Raw genomic sequence first — 14,424 nt, 5'->3', positions numbered from 1 at the left:
CTCTTATAAAACCGTTTGACTGCTCTTCGTCCGATTATAAATCAGTTTGACTGCTCTTCGTCCGATTATAAATCAGTTTGACTGCTCTTCATCCTCTTATAAATCAATTTGACTGCTCTTCATCCTCTTATAAAACCGTTTGACTGCTCTTCATCCTCTTATAAATCAATTTGACTGCTCTTCATCCTCTTATAAAACCGTTTGACTGCTCTTCGTCCGATTATAAATCAGTTTGACTGCTCTTCGTCCGATTATAAATCAGTTTGACTGCTGTTCGTCCGCTTATTAAACAGTTTGACTGCTCTTCATCCTTTTATAAAGCAGTTTGACTGCTCTTCATCCTCTTATAAATCAGTTTGACTGCTCTTCATCCGATTATAATTCAGTTTGACTGCTCTTCGTCCTCCTATATAACAGTTTGACTGCTCTTCGTCCGATTATTGACTGCTGTTCATCCGATTATAAATCAGTTTGACTGCTCTTCATCCTTTTATAAAGCAGTTTGACTGCTCTTCATCCTCTTTTAAATCAGTTTGACTGCTCTTCATCCTCTTATAAATCAGTTTGACTGCTCTTCGTCCTCTTATAAAACAGTTTGGCTGCTCTTCATCGTTTTATAAAGCAGTTTGACTGCTCTTCATCCTCTTATAGAGCAGTAGGACTGCTCTTCATCCTCATATAAACCAGTTTGACTGCGCTTCATCCTCCTATAGAACAGTTTGACTGCTCTTCATCCTCCTATAAACCAGTTTGACTGCGCTTCATCCTCGTATAGAACAGTTTGACTGCTCTTCGTCCGATTATAAATAAGTTTGACTGCTGTTCGTCCGCTTATAAAACAGTTTGACTGCTCTTCATCGTTTTATAAAGCAGTTTGACTGCTCTTCATCCTCTTATAAATCAGTTTGACAGCTCTTCATCCGATTATAATTCAGTTTGACTGCTCTTCGTCCTCCTATATAACAGTTTGACTGCTCTTCGTCCCATTATTGACTGCTGTTCATCCGATTATAAATCAGTTTGACTGCTCTTCATCCTTTTATAAAGCAGTTTGACTGCTCTTCATCCTCTTTTAAATCAGTTTGACTGCTCTTCATCCTCTTATAAATCAATTTGACTGCTCTTCATCCTCTTATAAAACCGTTTGACTGCTCTGCGTCCGATTATAAATCAGTTTGACTGCTCTTCGTCCAATTATAAATCAGTTTGACTGCTGTTCGTCCGCTTATAAAACAGTTTGACTGCTCTTCGTCCTCTTATTAAACAGTTTGACTGCTCTTCATCCTTTTATAAAGCAGTTTGACTGCTCTTCATCCTCTTATAAATCAATTTGACTGCTCTTCATCCTCTTATAAAACCGCTTGACTGCTCTTCATCCTCTTATAAATCAATTTGACTGCTCTTCATCCTCTTAAAAAACCGTTTGACTGCTCTTCGTCCGATTATAAATCAGTTTGACTGCTCTTCGTCCGATTATAAATCAGTTTGACTGCTGTTCGTCCGCTTATTAAACAGTTTGACTGCTCTTCATCGTTTTATAAAGCAGTTTGACTGCTCTTCATCCTCTTATAAATCAGTTTGACTGCTCTTCATCCGATTATAATTCAGTTTGACTGCTCTTCGTCCTCCTATATAACAGTTTGACTGCTCTTCGTCCCATTATTGACTGCTGTTCATCCGATTATAAATCAGTTTGACTGCTCTTCATCCTTTTGTAAAGCAGTTTGACTGCTCTTCATCCTCTTTTAAATCAGTTTGACTGCTCTTCATCCTCTTATAAATCAGTTTGACTGCTCTTCGTCCTCTTATAAAACAGTTTGACTGCTCTTCATCGTTTTATAAAGCAGTTTGACTGCTCTTCATCCTCTTATAGAGCAGTTTGACTGCTCTTCATCCTCATATAAACCAGTTTGACTGCGCTTCATCCTCCTATAGAACAGTTTGACTGCTCTTCATCCTCCTATAAACCAGTCTGACTGCGCTTCATCCTCGTATAGAACAGTTTGACTGCTCTTCGTCCGATTATAAATCAGTTTGACTGCTGTTCGTCCGCTTATAAAACAGTTTGACTGCTCTTCATCGTTTTATAAAGCAGTTTGACTGCTCTTCATCCTCTTATAAATCAGTTTGACTGCTCTTCATCCGATTATAATTCAGTTTGACTGCTCTTCGTCCTCCTATATAACAGTTTGACTGCTCTTCGTCCCATTATTGACTGCTGTTCATCCGATTATAAATCAGTTTGACTGCTCTTCATCCTTTTATAAAGCAGTTTGACTGCTCTTCATCCTCTTTTAAATCAGTTTGACTGCTCTTCATCCTCTTATAAATCAATTTGACTGCTCTTCATCCTCTTATAAAACCGTTTGACTGCTCTGCGTCCGATTATAAATCAGTTTGACTGCTCTTCGTCCGATTATAAATCAGTTTGACTGCTGTTCGTCCGCTTATAAAACAGTTTGACTGCTCTTCGTCCTTTTATAAAGCAGTTTGACTGCTCTTCATCCTCTTATAAATCAGTTTGACTGCTCTTCATCCGATTATAATTCAGTTTGACTGCTCTTCGTCCTCCTATATAACAGTTTGACTGCTCTTCGTCCGATTATTGACTGCTGTTCATCCGATTATAAATCAGTTTGACTGCTCTTCATCCTTTTATAAAGCAGTTTGACTGCTCTTCATCCTCTTTTAAATCAGTTTGACTGCTCTTCATCCTCTTATAAATCAGTTTGACTGCTCTTCGTCCTCTTATAAAACAGTTTGACTGCTCTTCATCGTTTTATTAAGCAGTTTGACTGCTCTTCATCCTCTTATAGAGCAGTTTGACTGCTCTTCATCCTCATATAAACCAGTTTGACTGCGCTTCATCCTCCTATAGAGCAGTTTGACTGCTCTTCATCCTCATATAAACCAGTTTGACTGCGCTTCATCCTCCTATAGAACAGTTTGACTGCTCTTCATCCTCCTATAAACCAGTTTGACTGCGCTTCATCCTCGTATAGAACAGTTTGACTGCTCTTCGTCCGATTATAAATCAGTTTGACTGCTGTTCGTCCGCTTATAAAACAGTTTGACTGCTCTTTGTCCTCTTATTAAACAGTTTGACTGCTCTTCATCCTTTTATAAAGCAGTTTGACTGCTCTTCATCCTCTTATAAATCAGTTTGACTGCTCTTCATCCGATTATAATTCAGTTTGACTGCTCTTCGTCCTCCTATATAACAGTTTGACTGCTCTTCGTCCGATTATTGACTGCTGTTCATCCGATTATAAATCAGTTTGACTGCTCTTCATCCTTTTATAAAGCAGTTTGACTGCTCTTCATCCTCTTTTAAATCAGTTTGACTGCTTTTCATCCTCTTATAAAACCGGTTGACTGCTCTTCGTCCGATTATAAATCAGTTTGACTGCTCTTCGTTCGATTATAAATCAGTTTGACTGCTGTTCGTCCGCTTATTAAACAGTTTGACTGCTCTTCATCGTTTTATAAAGCAGTTTGACTGCTCTTCATCCTCTTATAAATCAGTTTGACTGCTCTTCATCCGATTATAATTCAGTTTGACTGCTCTTCGTCCTCCTATATAACAGTTTGACTGCTCTTCGTCCGATTATTGACTGCTGTTCATCCGATTATAAATCAGTTTGACTGCTCTTCATCCTTTTATAAAGCAGTTTGACTGCTCTTCATCCTCTTTTAAAGCAGTTTGACTGCTCTTCATCCTCTTATAAAACAGTTTGACTGCTCTTCATCGTTTTATAAAGCAGTTTGACTGCTCTTCATCCTCTTATAGAGCAGTTTGACTGCTCTTCATCCTCATATAAACCAGTTTGACTGCGCCTCATCATCCTATAGAACAGTTTGACTGATCTTCATCCTCCTATAAACCAGTTTGACTGCGCTTCATCCTCGTATAGAACAGTTTGACTGCTCTTCGTCCGATTATAAATCAGTTTGACTGCTGTTCGTCCGCTTATAAAACAGTGTGACTGCTCTTCATCGTTTTATAAATCAGTTTGACTGCTCTTCATCCGATTATAATTCAGTTTGACTGCTCTTCTTCATCCTATATAACAGTTTGACTGCTCTTCGTCCCATTATTGACTGCTGTTCATCCGATTATAAATCAGTTTGACTGTTCTTCATCCTTTTATAAAGCAGTTTGACTGCTCTTCATCCTCTTTTAAATCAGTTTGACTGCTCCTCATCCTCTTATAAATCAATTTGACTGCTCTTCATCCTCTTATAAAACCGTTTGACTGCGCTTCATCCTCCTATAGAGCAGTTTGACTGCTCTTCATCCTCATATAAACCAGTTTGACTGCGCTTCATCCTCCTATAGAACAGTTTGACTGCTCTTCATCCTCCTATAAACCAGTTTGACTGCGCTTCATCCTCGTATAGAACAGTTTGACTGCTCTTCGTTCGATTATAAATCAGTTTGACTGCTGTTCGTCCGCTTGTAAAACAGTTTGATTGCTCTTCGTCCTCTTATTAAACAGTTTGACTGCTCTTCATGCTTTTATAAAGCAGTTTGACTGCTCTTCGTTCGATTATAAATCAGTTTGACTGCTCTTCATCCTTTTATAAAGCAGTTTGACTGCTTTTCATCCTCTTATAAAACCGGTTGACTGCTCTTCGTCCGATTATAAATCAGTTTGACTGCTCTTCGTTCGATTATAAATCAGTTTGACTGCTGTTCGTCCGCTTATTAAACAGTTTGACTGCTCTTCATCATTTTATAAAGCAGTTTGACTGCTCTTCATCCTCTTATAAATCAGTTTGACTGCTCTTCATCCGATTATAATTCAGTTTGACTGCTCTTCGTCCTCCTATATAACAGTTTGACTGCTCTTCGTCCGATTATTGACTGCTGTTCATCCGATTATAAATCAGTTTGACTGCTCTTCATCCTTTTATAAAGCAGTTTGACTGCTCTTCATCCTCTTTTAAATCAGTTTGACTGCTCTTCATCCTCTTATAAATCAGTTTGACTGCTCTTCGTCCTCTTATAAAACAGTTTGACTGCTCTTCATCGTTTTATAAAGCAGTTTGACTGCTCTTCATCCTCTTATAGAGCAGTTTGACTGCTCTTCATCCTCATATAAACCAGTTTGACTGCGCTTCATCATCCTATAGAAAAGTTTGACTGCTCTTCATCCTCCTATAAACCAGTTTGACTGCGCTTCATCCTTGTATAGAACAGTTTGACTGCTCTTCGTCCGATTATAAATCAGTTTGACTGCTGTTCGTCCGCTTATAAAACAGTTTGACTGCTCTTCATCGTTTTATAAAGCAGTTTGACTGCTCTTCATCCTCTTATAAATCAGTTTGACTGCTCTTCATCCGATAATAATTCAGTTTGACTGCTCTTCGTCCTCCTATATAACAGTTTGACTGCTCTTCGTCCCATTATTGACTGCTGTTCATCCGATTATAAATCAGTTTGACTGTTCTTCATCCTTTTATAAAGCAGTTTGACTGCTCTTCATCCTCTTTTAAATCAGTTTGACTGCTCTTCATCCTCTTATAAATCAATTTGACTACTCTTCATCCTCTTATAAAACCGTTTGACTGCTCTGCGTCCGATTATAAATAAGTTTGACTGCTCTTCGTCCGATTATAAATCAGTTTGACTGCTGTTCGTCCGCTTATAAAACAGTTTGACTGCTCTTCATCCTTTTATAGAGCAGTTTGACTGCTCTTCATCCTCTTATAAATCAGTTTGACTGCTCTTCATCCGATTATAATTCAGTTTGACTGCTCTTCGTCCTCCTATATAACAGTTTGACTGCTCTTCGTCCGATTATTGACTGCTGTTCATCCGATTATAAATCAGTTTGACTGCTCTTCATCCTTTTATAAAGCAGTTTGACTGCTCTTCATCCTCTTATAAATCAGTTTGACTGCTCTTCATCCTCTTATAAATCAGTTTGACTGCTCTTCGTCCTCTTATAAAACAGTTTGACTGCTCTTCATTGTTTTATTAAGCAGTTTGACTGCTCTTCATCCTCTTATAGTGCAGTTTGACTGCTCTTCATCCTCATATAAACCAGTTTGACTGCGCTTCATCCTCCTATAGAGCAGTTTGACTGCTCTTCATCCTCATATAAACCAGTTTGACTGCGCTTCATCCTCCTATAGAACAGTTTGACTGCTCTTCATCCTCCTATAAACCAGTTTGACTGCGCTTCATCCTCGTATAGAACAGTTTGACTGCTCTTCGTCCGATTATAAATCAGTTTGACTGCTGTTCGTCCGCTTGTAAAACAGTTTGATTGCTCTTCGTCCTCTTATTAAACAGTTTGACTGCTCTTCATGCTTTTATAAAGCAGTTTGACTGCTCTTCATCCTCTTATAAATCAGTTTGACTGCTCTTCATCCGATTATAATTCAGTTTGACTGCTCTTCGTCCTCCTATATAACAGTTTGAGTGCTCTTCGTCCCATTATTGACTGCTGTTCATCCGATTATAAATCAGTTTGACTGCTCTTCATCCTTTTATAAAGCAGTTTGACTGCTCTTCATCCTCTTTTAAATCAGTTTGACTGCTCTTCATCCTCTTATAAATCAGTTTGACTGCTCTTCGTCCTCTTATAAAACAGTTTGACTGCTCTTCATCGTTTTATAAAGCAGTTTGACTGCTCTTCATCCTCTTATAAAGCAGGTTGACTGCTCTTCATCCTCATATAAACCTGTTTGACTGCGCTTCATCCTCCTATAGAACAGTTTGACTGCTCTTCATCCTCCTATAAACCAGTTTGACTGCGCTTCATCCTCGTATAGAACAGTTTGACTGCTCTTCGTCCGATTATAAATCAGTTTGACTGCTCTTCGTCCTCTTATAAAACAGTTTGACTGCTCTTCATCCTCTTATAAAACAGTTTGACTGCTCTTCATCCTCTTGTAAAACAGGTTGACTGCTCTTCAACCTCTTGTAAAACAGTTTGACTGCTCTACATCCTCGTATAAAACATTTTCACTGCTCTTCATCCTTTTATAAAGCAGTTTGACTGCTCTTCATCCTCTTATAAATCAACTTGACTGCCCTTCATCCTCTTATAAAACCGTTTGACTGCTCTTCGTCCGATTATAAATCAGTTTGACTGCTCTTCGTCCGATTATAAATCAGTTTGACTGCTGTTCGTCCGCTTATAAAACAGTTTGACTGCTCTTCGTCATCTTATAAAACAGTTTGACTGCTCTTCATCCTTTTATAAAGCAGTTTGACTGCTCTTCATTCTCTTATAAAACAGTTTGACTGCTCTTCATCCTCTTCTAAAACAGGCTGACTGCTCTTCTTCCTCTTGTAAACCAGTCTGACTGCTCTAAATCCTCGTGTAAAACAGTTTGACTGCGCTTCATCCTCCTATAGAAGAGTTTGACTGCTCTTCGTCCGATTATAAATCAGTTTGACTGCTCTTCAGCCTTTTATAAAGCAGTTTGACTGCTCTTCATCCTCTTATAAATCAGTTTGACTGCTCTTCATCCTCTTATAAATCAGTTTGACTGCTCTTCGTCCTCTTATAAAACAGTTGGACTGCTCTTCATCGTTTTATAAAGCAGTTTGACTGCTTTTCATCCACCTATAAAGCAGTTTGACTGCTCTTCATCCTCCTATAAACCAGTTTGACTGCGCTTCATACTCCTATAGAACAGTTTGACTGCTCTTCGTCGGATTATAAATCAGTTTGACTGCTCTTCATCCTCTTATAAAATAGTTTGACTGCTCTTCATCCTCCTATAAACCAGTTTGACTGCGCTTCATCCCCGTATAGAACAGTTTGACTGCTCTTCGTCCGATTATAAATCAGTTTGACTGCTCTTCATCCTTTTATAAAGCAGTTTGACTGCTCTTCATCCTCTTATAAATCAGTTTAACTGCTCTTCATCCTCTTATAAAACAGTTTGACTGCTCTTCATCCTCTTGTAAAACAGGTTGACTGCTCTTCAACCTCTTGTAAAACAGTTTGACTGCTCTACATCCTCGTATAAAACATTTTCACTGCTCTTCATCCTTTTATAAAGCAGTTTGACTGCTCTTCATCCTCTTATAAATCAACTTGACTGCTCTTCATCCTCTTATAAAACCGTTTGACTGCTCTTCGTCCGATTATAAATCAGTTTGACTGCTCTTCGTCCGATTATAAATCAGTTTGACTGCTGTTCGTCCGCTTATAAAACAGTTTGACTGCTCTTCGTCATCTTATAAAACAGTTTGACTGCTCTTCATCCTTTTATAAAGCAGTTTGACTGCTCTTCATTCTCTTATAAAACAGTTTGACTGCTCTTCATCCTCTTCTAAAACAGGCTGACTGCTCTTCTTCCTCTTGTAAACCAGTCTGACTGCTCTAAATCCTCGTGTAAAACAGTTTGACTGCGCTTCATCCTCCTATAGAAGAGTTTGACTGCTCTTCGTCCGATTATAAATCAGTTTGACTGCTCTTCAGCCTTTTATAAAGCAGTTTGACTGCTCTTCATCCTCTTATAAATCAGTTTGACTGCTCTTCATCCTCTTATAAATCAGTTTGACTGCTCTTCGTCCTCTTATAAAACAGTTGGACTGCTCTTCATCGTTTTATAAAGCAGTTTGACTGCTTTTCATCCACCTATAAAGCAGTTTGACTGCTCTTCATCCTCCTATAAACCAGTTTGACTGCGCTTCATACTCCTATAGAACAGTTTGACTGCTCTTCGTCGGATTATAAATCAGTTTGACTGCTCTTCATCCTCTTATAAAATAGTTTGACTGCTCTTCATCCTCCTATAAACCAGTTTGACTGCGCTTCATCCCCGTATAGAACAGTTTGACTGCTCTTCGTCCGATTATAAATCAGTTTGACTGCTCTTCATCCTTTTATAAAGCAGTTTGACTGCTCTTCATCCTCTTATAAATCAGTTTAACTGCTCTTCATCCGATTATAATTCAGTTTGACTGCTCTTCGTCCTCCTATATAACAGTTTGACTGCTCTTCGTCCGATTATTGACTGCTGTTCATCCGATTATAAATCAGTTTGACTGCTCTTCATCCTTTTATAAAGCAGTTTGACTGCTCTTCATCCCCTTTTAAATCAGTTTGACTGCTCTTCATCCTCTTATAAAACAGTTTGACTGCTCTTCGTCCTCTTATAAAACAGTTTGACTGCTCTTCATCGTTTTATAAAGCAGTTGGACTGCTCTTCATCCTCTTATAAAGCAGTTTGACTGCTCTTCATCCTCATATAAACCAGTTTGACTGCGCTTCATCCTCCTATAGAACAGTTTGACTGCTCTTCATCCTCTTATAAAGCAGTTTGACTGCTCTTCATCCTCTTATTAATCAGTTTGACTGCTCTTCGTCCGATTATAAATCAGTTTGACTGCGGTTCATCCGCTTATAAAACAGTTTGACTGCTCTTCATCCTTTTATAAATCAGTTTGACTGCTCTTCGTCCGATTATAAATCAGTTTGACTGCTCCTCGTCTGCTTATAAAACAGTTTGACTGCTCTTTATCCTTTTATAAAGCAGTTTGACTGCTCTTCATCCTCTTATAAATCAGTTTGACTGCTCTTCATCCTCTTATAAAACAGTTTGACTGCTCTTCAACCTCTTGTAAAACAGGTTGACTGCTCTTCATACTCTTGTAAACCAGTCTGACTGCTCTAAATCCTCTTATAAAACCGTTTGACTGCTCTTCGTCCGATTATAAATCAGTTTGACTGCTCTTCGTCCGATTATAAATCAGTTTGACTACTGTTCGTCCGCTTATAAAACAGTTTGACTGCTCTTCGTCCTCTTATGAAACAGTTTGACTGCTCTTCATCCTTTTATAAAGCAGTTTGACTGCTCTTCATCCTCTTATAAATCAGTTTGACTGCTCTTCATCCGATTATAATTCAGTTTGAGTGCTCTTCGTCCTCCTATATAACAGTTTGACTGCTCTTCGTCCGGTTATTGCCTGCTGTTCATCCGATTATAAATCAGTTTGACTGCTCTTCATCCTTTTATAAAGCAGTTTGACTGCTCTTCATCCTCTTTTAAATCAGTTTGACTGCTCTTCATCCTCTTATAAATCAGTTTGACTGCTCTTCGTCCTCTTATAAAACAGTTTGACTGCTCGTTATCCTCTTATAAAGCAGTTTGACTGCTCTTCATCCTCATATAAACCAGTTTTACTGCGCTTCATCCTCCTATAGAACAGTTTGACTGCTCTTCATCCTCTTATAAAGCAGTTTGACTGCTCTTCATTCTCTTATAAATCAGTTTGACTGCTCTTCGTCCGATTATAAATCAGTTTGTTGCGGTTCATCCGCTTATAAAACAGTTTGACTGCTCTTCATCCTTTTATAAAGCAGTTTGACTGCTCTTTATCCTCTTATAAAACAGTTTGACTGCTCTTCAACCTCTTGTAAAACAGGTTGACTGCTCTTCATACTCTTGTAAACCAGTCTGACTGCTCTACATCCTCGTGTAAAACAGTTTGACTGCGCTTCGTCCTCCTATAGAACAGTTTGGCTGCTCTTCGTCCGATTATTGACTGCTCTTCGTCCGTTTATAAATCAGTTTGACTGCTCTTCATCCTTTTATAAAGCAGTTTGACTGCTCTTCATCCTCTTATAAATCAGTTTCACTGCTCTTCATCCTCTTATAAATCAGTTTGACTGCTCTTCATCCTCTTATAAATCAGTTTGACTGCTCTTCGTCCGATTATAAATCAGTTTGACTGCTCTTCGTCCGATTATAAATCAGTTTGACTACTGTTCGTCCGCTTATAAAACAGTTTGACTGCTCTTCGTCCTCTTATTAAACAGTTTGACTGCTCTTCATCCTTTTATAAAGCAGTTTGACTGCTCTTCATCCTCTTATAAATCAGTTTGACTGCTCTTCATCCGATTATAATTCAGTTTGACTGCTCTTCGTCCTCCTATATAACAGTTTGACTGCTCTTCGTCCGATTATTGACTGCTGTTCATCCGATTATAAATCAGTTTGACTGCTCTTCATCCTTTTATAAAGCAGTTTGACTGCTCTTCATCCTCTTTTAAATCAGTTTGCCTGCTCTTCATCCTCTTATAAATCAGTTTGACTGCTCTTCGTCCTCTTATAAAACAGTTTGACTGCTCTTCATCGTTTTATAAAGCAGTTTGACTGCTCTTCATCCTCTTATAAAGCAGTTTGACTGATTTTCATCCTCATATAAACCAGTTTGACTGCGCTTCATCCTCCTATAGAACAGTTAGACTGCTCTTCATCCTCTTATAAATCAGTTTGACTGCTCTTCGTCCGATTATAAATCAGTTTGACTGCGGTTCATCCGCTTATAAAACAGTTTGACTGCTCTTCATCCTTTTATAAATCAGTTTGACTGCTCTTCGTCCGATTATAAATCAGTTTGACTGCTCTTCGTCTGCTTATAAAACAGTTTGACTGCTCTTCATCCTTTTATAAAGCAGTTTGACTGCTCTTCATCCTCTTATAAATCAGTTTGACTGCTCTTCATCCTCTTATAAAACAGTTTGACTGCTCTTCAACCTCTTGTAAAACAGGTTGACTGCTCTTCATACTCTTGTAAAACAGTTTGACTGCGCTTCATCCTCCTATAGAACAGTTTGGCTGCTCTTCGTCCGATTATTGACTGCTCTTCGTCCGTTTATAAATCAGTTTGACTGCTCTTCATCCTTTTATAAAGCAGTTTGACTGCTCTTCATCCTCTTATAAATCAGTTTGACTGCTCTTCATCCTCTTACAAATCAGTTTGACTGCTCTTCGTCCTCTTATAAAACAGTTTGACTGCTCTTCATCGTTTTATAAAGCAGTTTGACTGCTCTTCATCCTCTTATAAATCAGTTTGACTGCTCTTCATCCTCTTATAAAACAGTTTGACTGCTCTTCAACCTCTTGTAAAACAGGTTGACTGCTCTTCATACTCTTGTAAAACAGTTTGACTGCGCTTCATCCTCCTATAGAACAGTTTGGCTGCTCTTCGTCCGATTATTGACTGCTCTTCGTCCGTTTATAAATCAGTTTGACTGCTCTTCATCCTTTTATAAAGCAGTTTGACTGCTCTTCATCCTCTTATAAATCAGTTTGACTGCTCTTCATCCTCTTACAAATCAGTTTGACTGCTCTTCGTCCTCTTATAAAACAGTTTGACTGCTCTTCATCGTTTTATAAAGCAGTTTCACTGCTCTTCATCCTCTTATAAATCAGTTTGACTGCTCTTCATCCTCTTATAAATCAGTTTGACTGCTCTTCGTCCTCTTATAAAACAGTTTGACTGCTCTTCATCCTTTTATAAAGTAGTTTGACTGCTCTTCATCCTCTTATAAATCAATTTGACTGCTCTTCATCCTCTTATAAAACCGTTTGACTGCTCTTCATCCTTTTATAAAGCAGTTTGACTGCTCTTCATCCTCTTATAAATCAGTTTGACTGCTCTTCATCCGATTATAATTCAGTTTGACTGCTCTTCGTCCTCCTATATAACAGTTTGACTGCTCTTCGTCCGATTATTGACTGCTGTTCATCCGATTATAAATCAGTTTGACTGCTCTTCATCCTTTTATAAAGCAGTTTGACTGCTCTTCATCCTCTTTTAAATCAGTTTGCCTGCTCTTCATCCTCTTATAAATCAGTTTGACTGCTCTTCGTCCTCTTATAAAACAGTTTGACTGCTCTTCATCGTTTTATAAAGCAGTTTGACTGCTCTTCATCCTCTTATAAAGCAGTTTGACTGATTTTCATCCTCATATAAACCAGTTTGACTGCGCTTCATCCTCCTATAGAACAGTTAGACTGCTCTTCATCCTCTTATAAATCAGTTTGACTGCTCTTCGTCCGATTATAAATCAGTTTGACTGCGGTTCATCCGCTTATAAAACAGTTTGACTGCTCTTCATCCTTTTATAAATCAGTTTGACTGCTCTTCGTCCGATTATAAATCAGTTTGACTGCTCTTCGTCTGCTTATAAAACAGTTTGACTGCTCTTCATCCTTTTATAAAGCAGTTTGACTGCTCTTCATCCTCTTATAAATCAGTTTGACTGCTCTTCATCCTCTTATAAAACAGTTTGACTGCTCTTCAACCTCTTGTAAAACAGGTTGACTGCTCTTCATACTCTTGTAAAACAGTTTGACTGCGCTTCATCCTCCTATAGAACAGTTTGGCTGCTCTTCGTCCGATTATTGACTGCTCTTCGTCCGTTTATAAATCAGTTTGACTGCTCTTCATCCTTTTATAAAGCAGTTTGACTGCTCTTCATCCTCTTATAAATCAGTTTGACTGCTCTTCATCCTCTTACAAATCAGTTTGACTGCTCTTCGTCCTCTTATAAAACAGTTTGACTGCTCTTCATCGTTTTATAAAGCAGTTTGACTGCTCTTCATCCTCTTATAAATCAGTTTGACTGCTCTTCATCCTCTTATAAAACAGTTTGACTGCTCTTCAACCTCTTGTAAAACAGGTTGACTGCTCTTCATACTCTTGTAAAACAGTTTGACTGCGCTTCATCCTCCTATAGAACAGTTTGGCTGCTCTTCGTCCGATTATTGACTGCTCTTCGTCCGTTTATAAATCAGTTTGACTGCTCTTCATCCTTTTATAAAGCAGTTTGACTGCTCTTCATCCTCTTATAAATCAGTTTGACTGCTCTTCATCCTCTTACAAATCAGTTTGACTGCTCTTCGTCCTCTTATAAAACAGTTTGACTGCTCTTCATCGTTTTATAAAGCAGTTTCACTGCTCTTCATCCTCTTATAAATCAGTTTGACTGCTCTTCATCCTCTTATAAATCAGTTTGACTGCTCTTCGTCCTCTTATAAAACAGTTTGACTGCTCTTCATCCTTTTATAAAGTAGTTTGACTGCTCTTCATCCTCTTATAAATCAATTTGACTGCTCTTCATCCTCTTATAAAACCGTTTGACTGCTCTTCGTCCGATTATAAATCAGTTTGACTGCTCTTCGTCCGATTATAAATCAGTTTGACTGCTCTTCATCCTCTTATAAATCAATTTGACTGCTCTTCATCCTCTTATAAAACCGTTTGACTGCTCTTCATCCTCTTATAATTCAATTTGACCGCTCTTCATCCTCTTATAAAACCGTTTGACTGCTCTTCGTCCGATTATAAATCAGTTTGACTGCTCTTCGTCCGATTATAAATCAGTTTGACTGCTGTTCGTCCGCTTATTAAACAGTGTGACTGCTCTTCATCCTTTTATAAAGCAGTTTGACTGCTCTTCATCCTCTTATAAATCAGTTTGACTGCTCTTCATCCGATTATAAATCAGTTTGACTGCTATTCGTCCTCCTATATAACAGTTTGACTGCTCTTCGTCCGATTATTGACTGCTGTTCATCCGATTATAAATCAGTTTGACTGCTCTTCATCCTTTTATAAATCAGTTTGACTGCTCTTCGTCCTCTTATAAAACAGTTTGACTG

Source organism: Lampris incognitus, chromosome 12 (genome assembly GCF_029633865.1).
Source record: "Lampris incognitus isolate fLamInc1 chromosome 12, fLamInc1.hap2, whole genome shotgun sequence".
Classification (NCBI taxonomy): domain Eukaryota; kingdom Metazoa; phylum Chordata; class Actinopteri; order Lampriformes; family Lampridae; genus Lampris; species Lampris incognitus.
The sequence above is the reverse complement of the archived record's forward strand: the minus strand, read 5'-3'. Positions refer to the sequence as shown.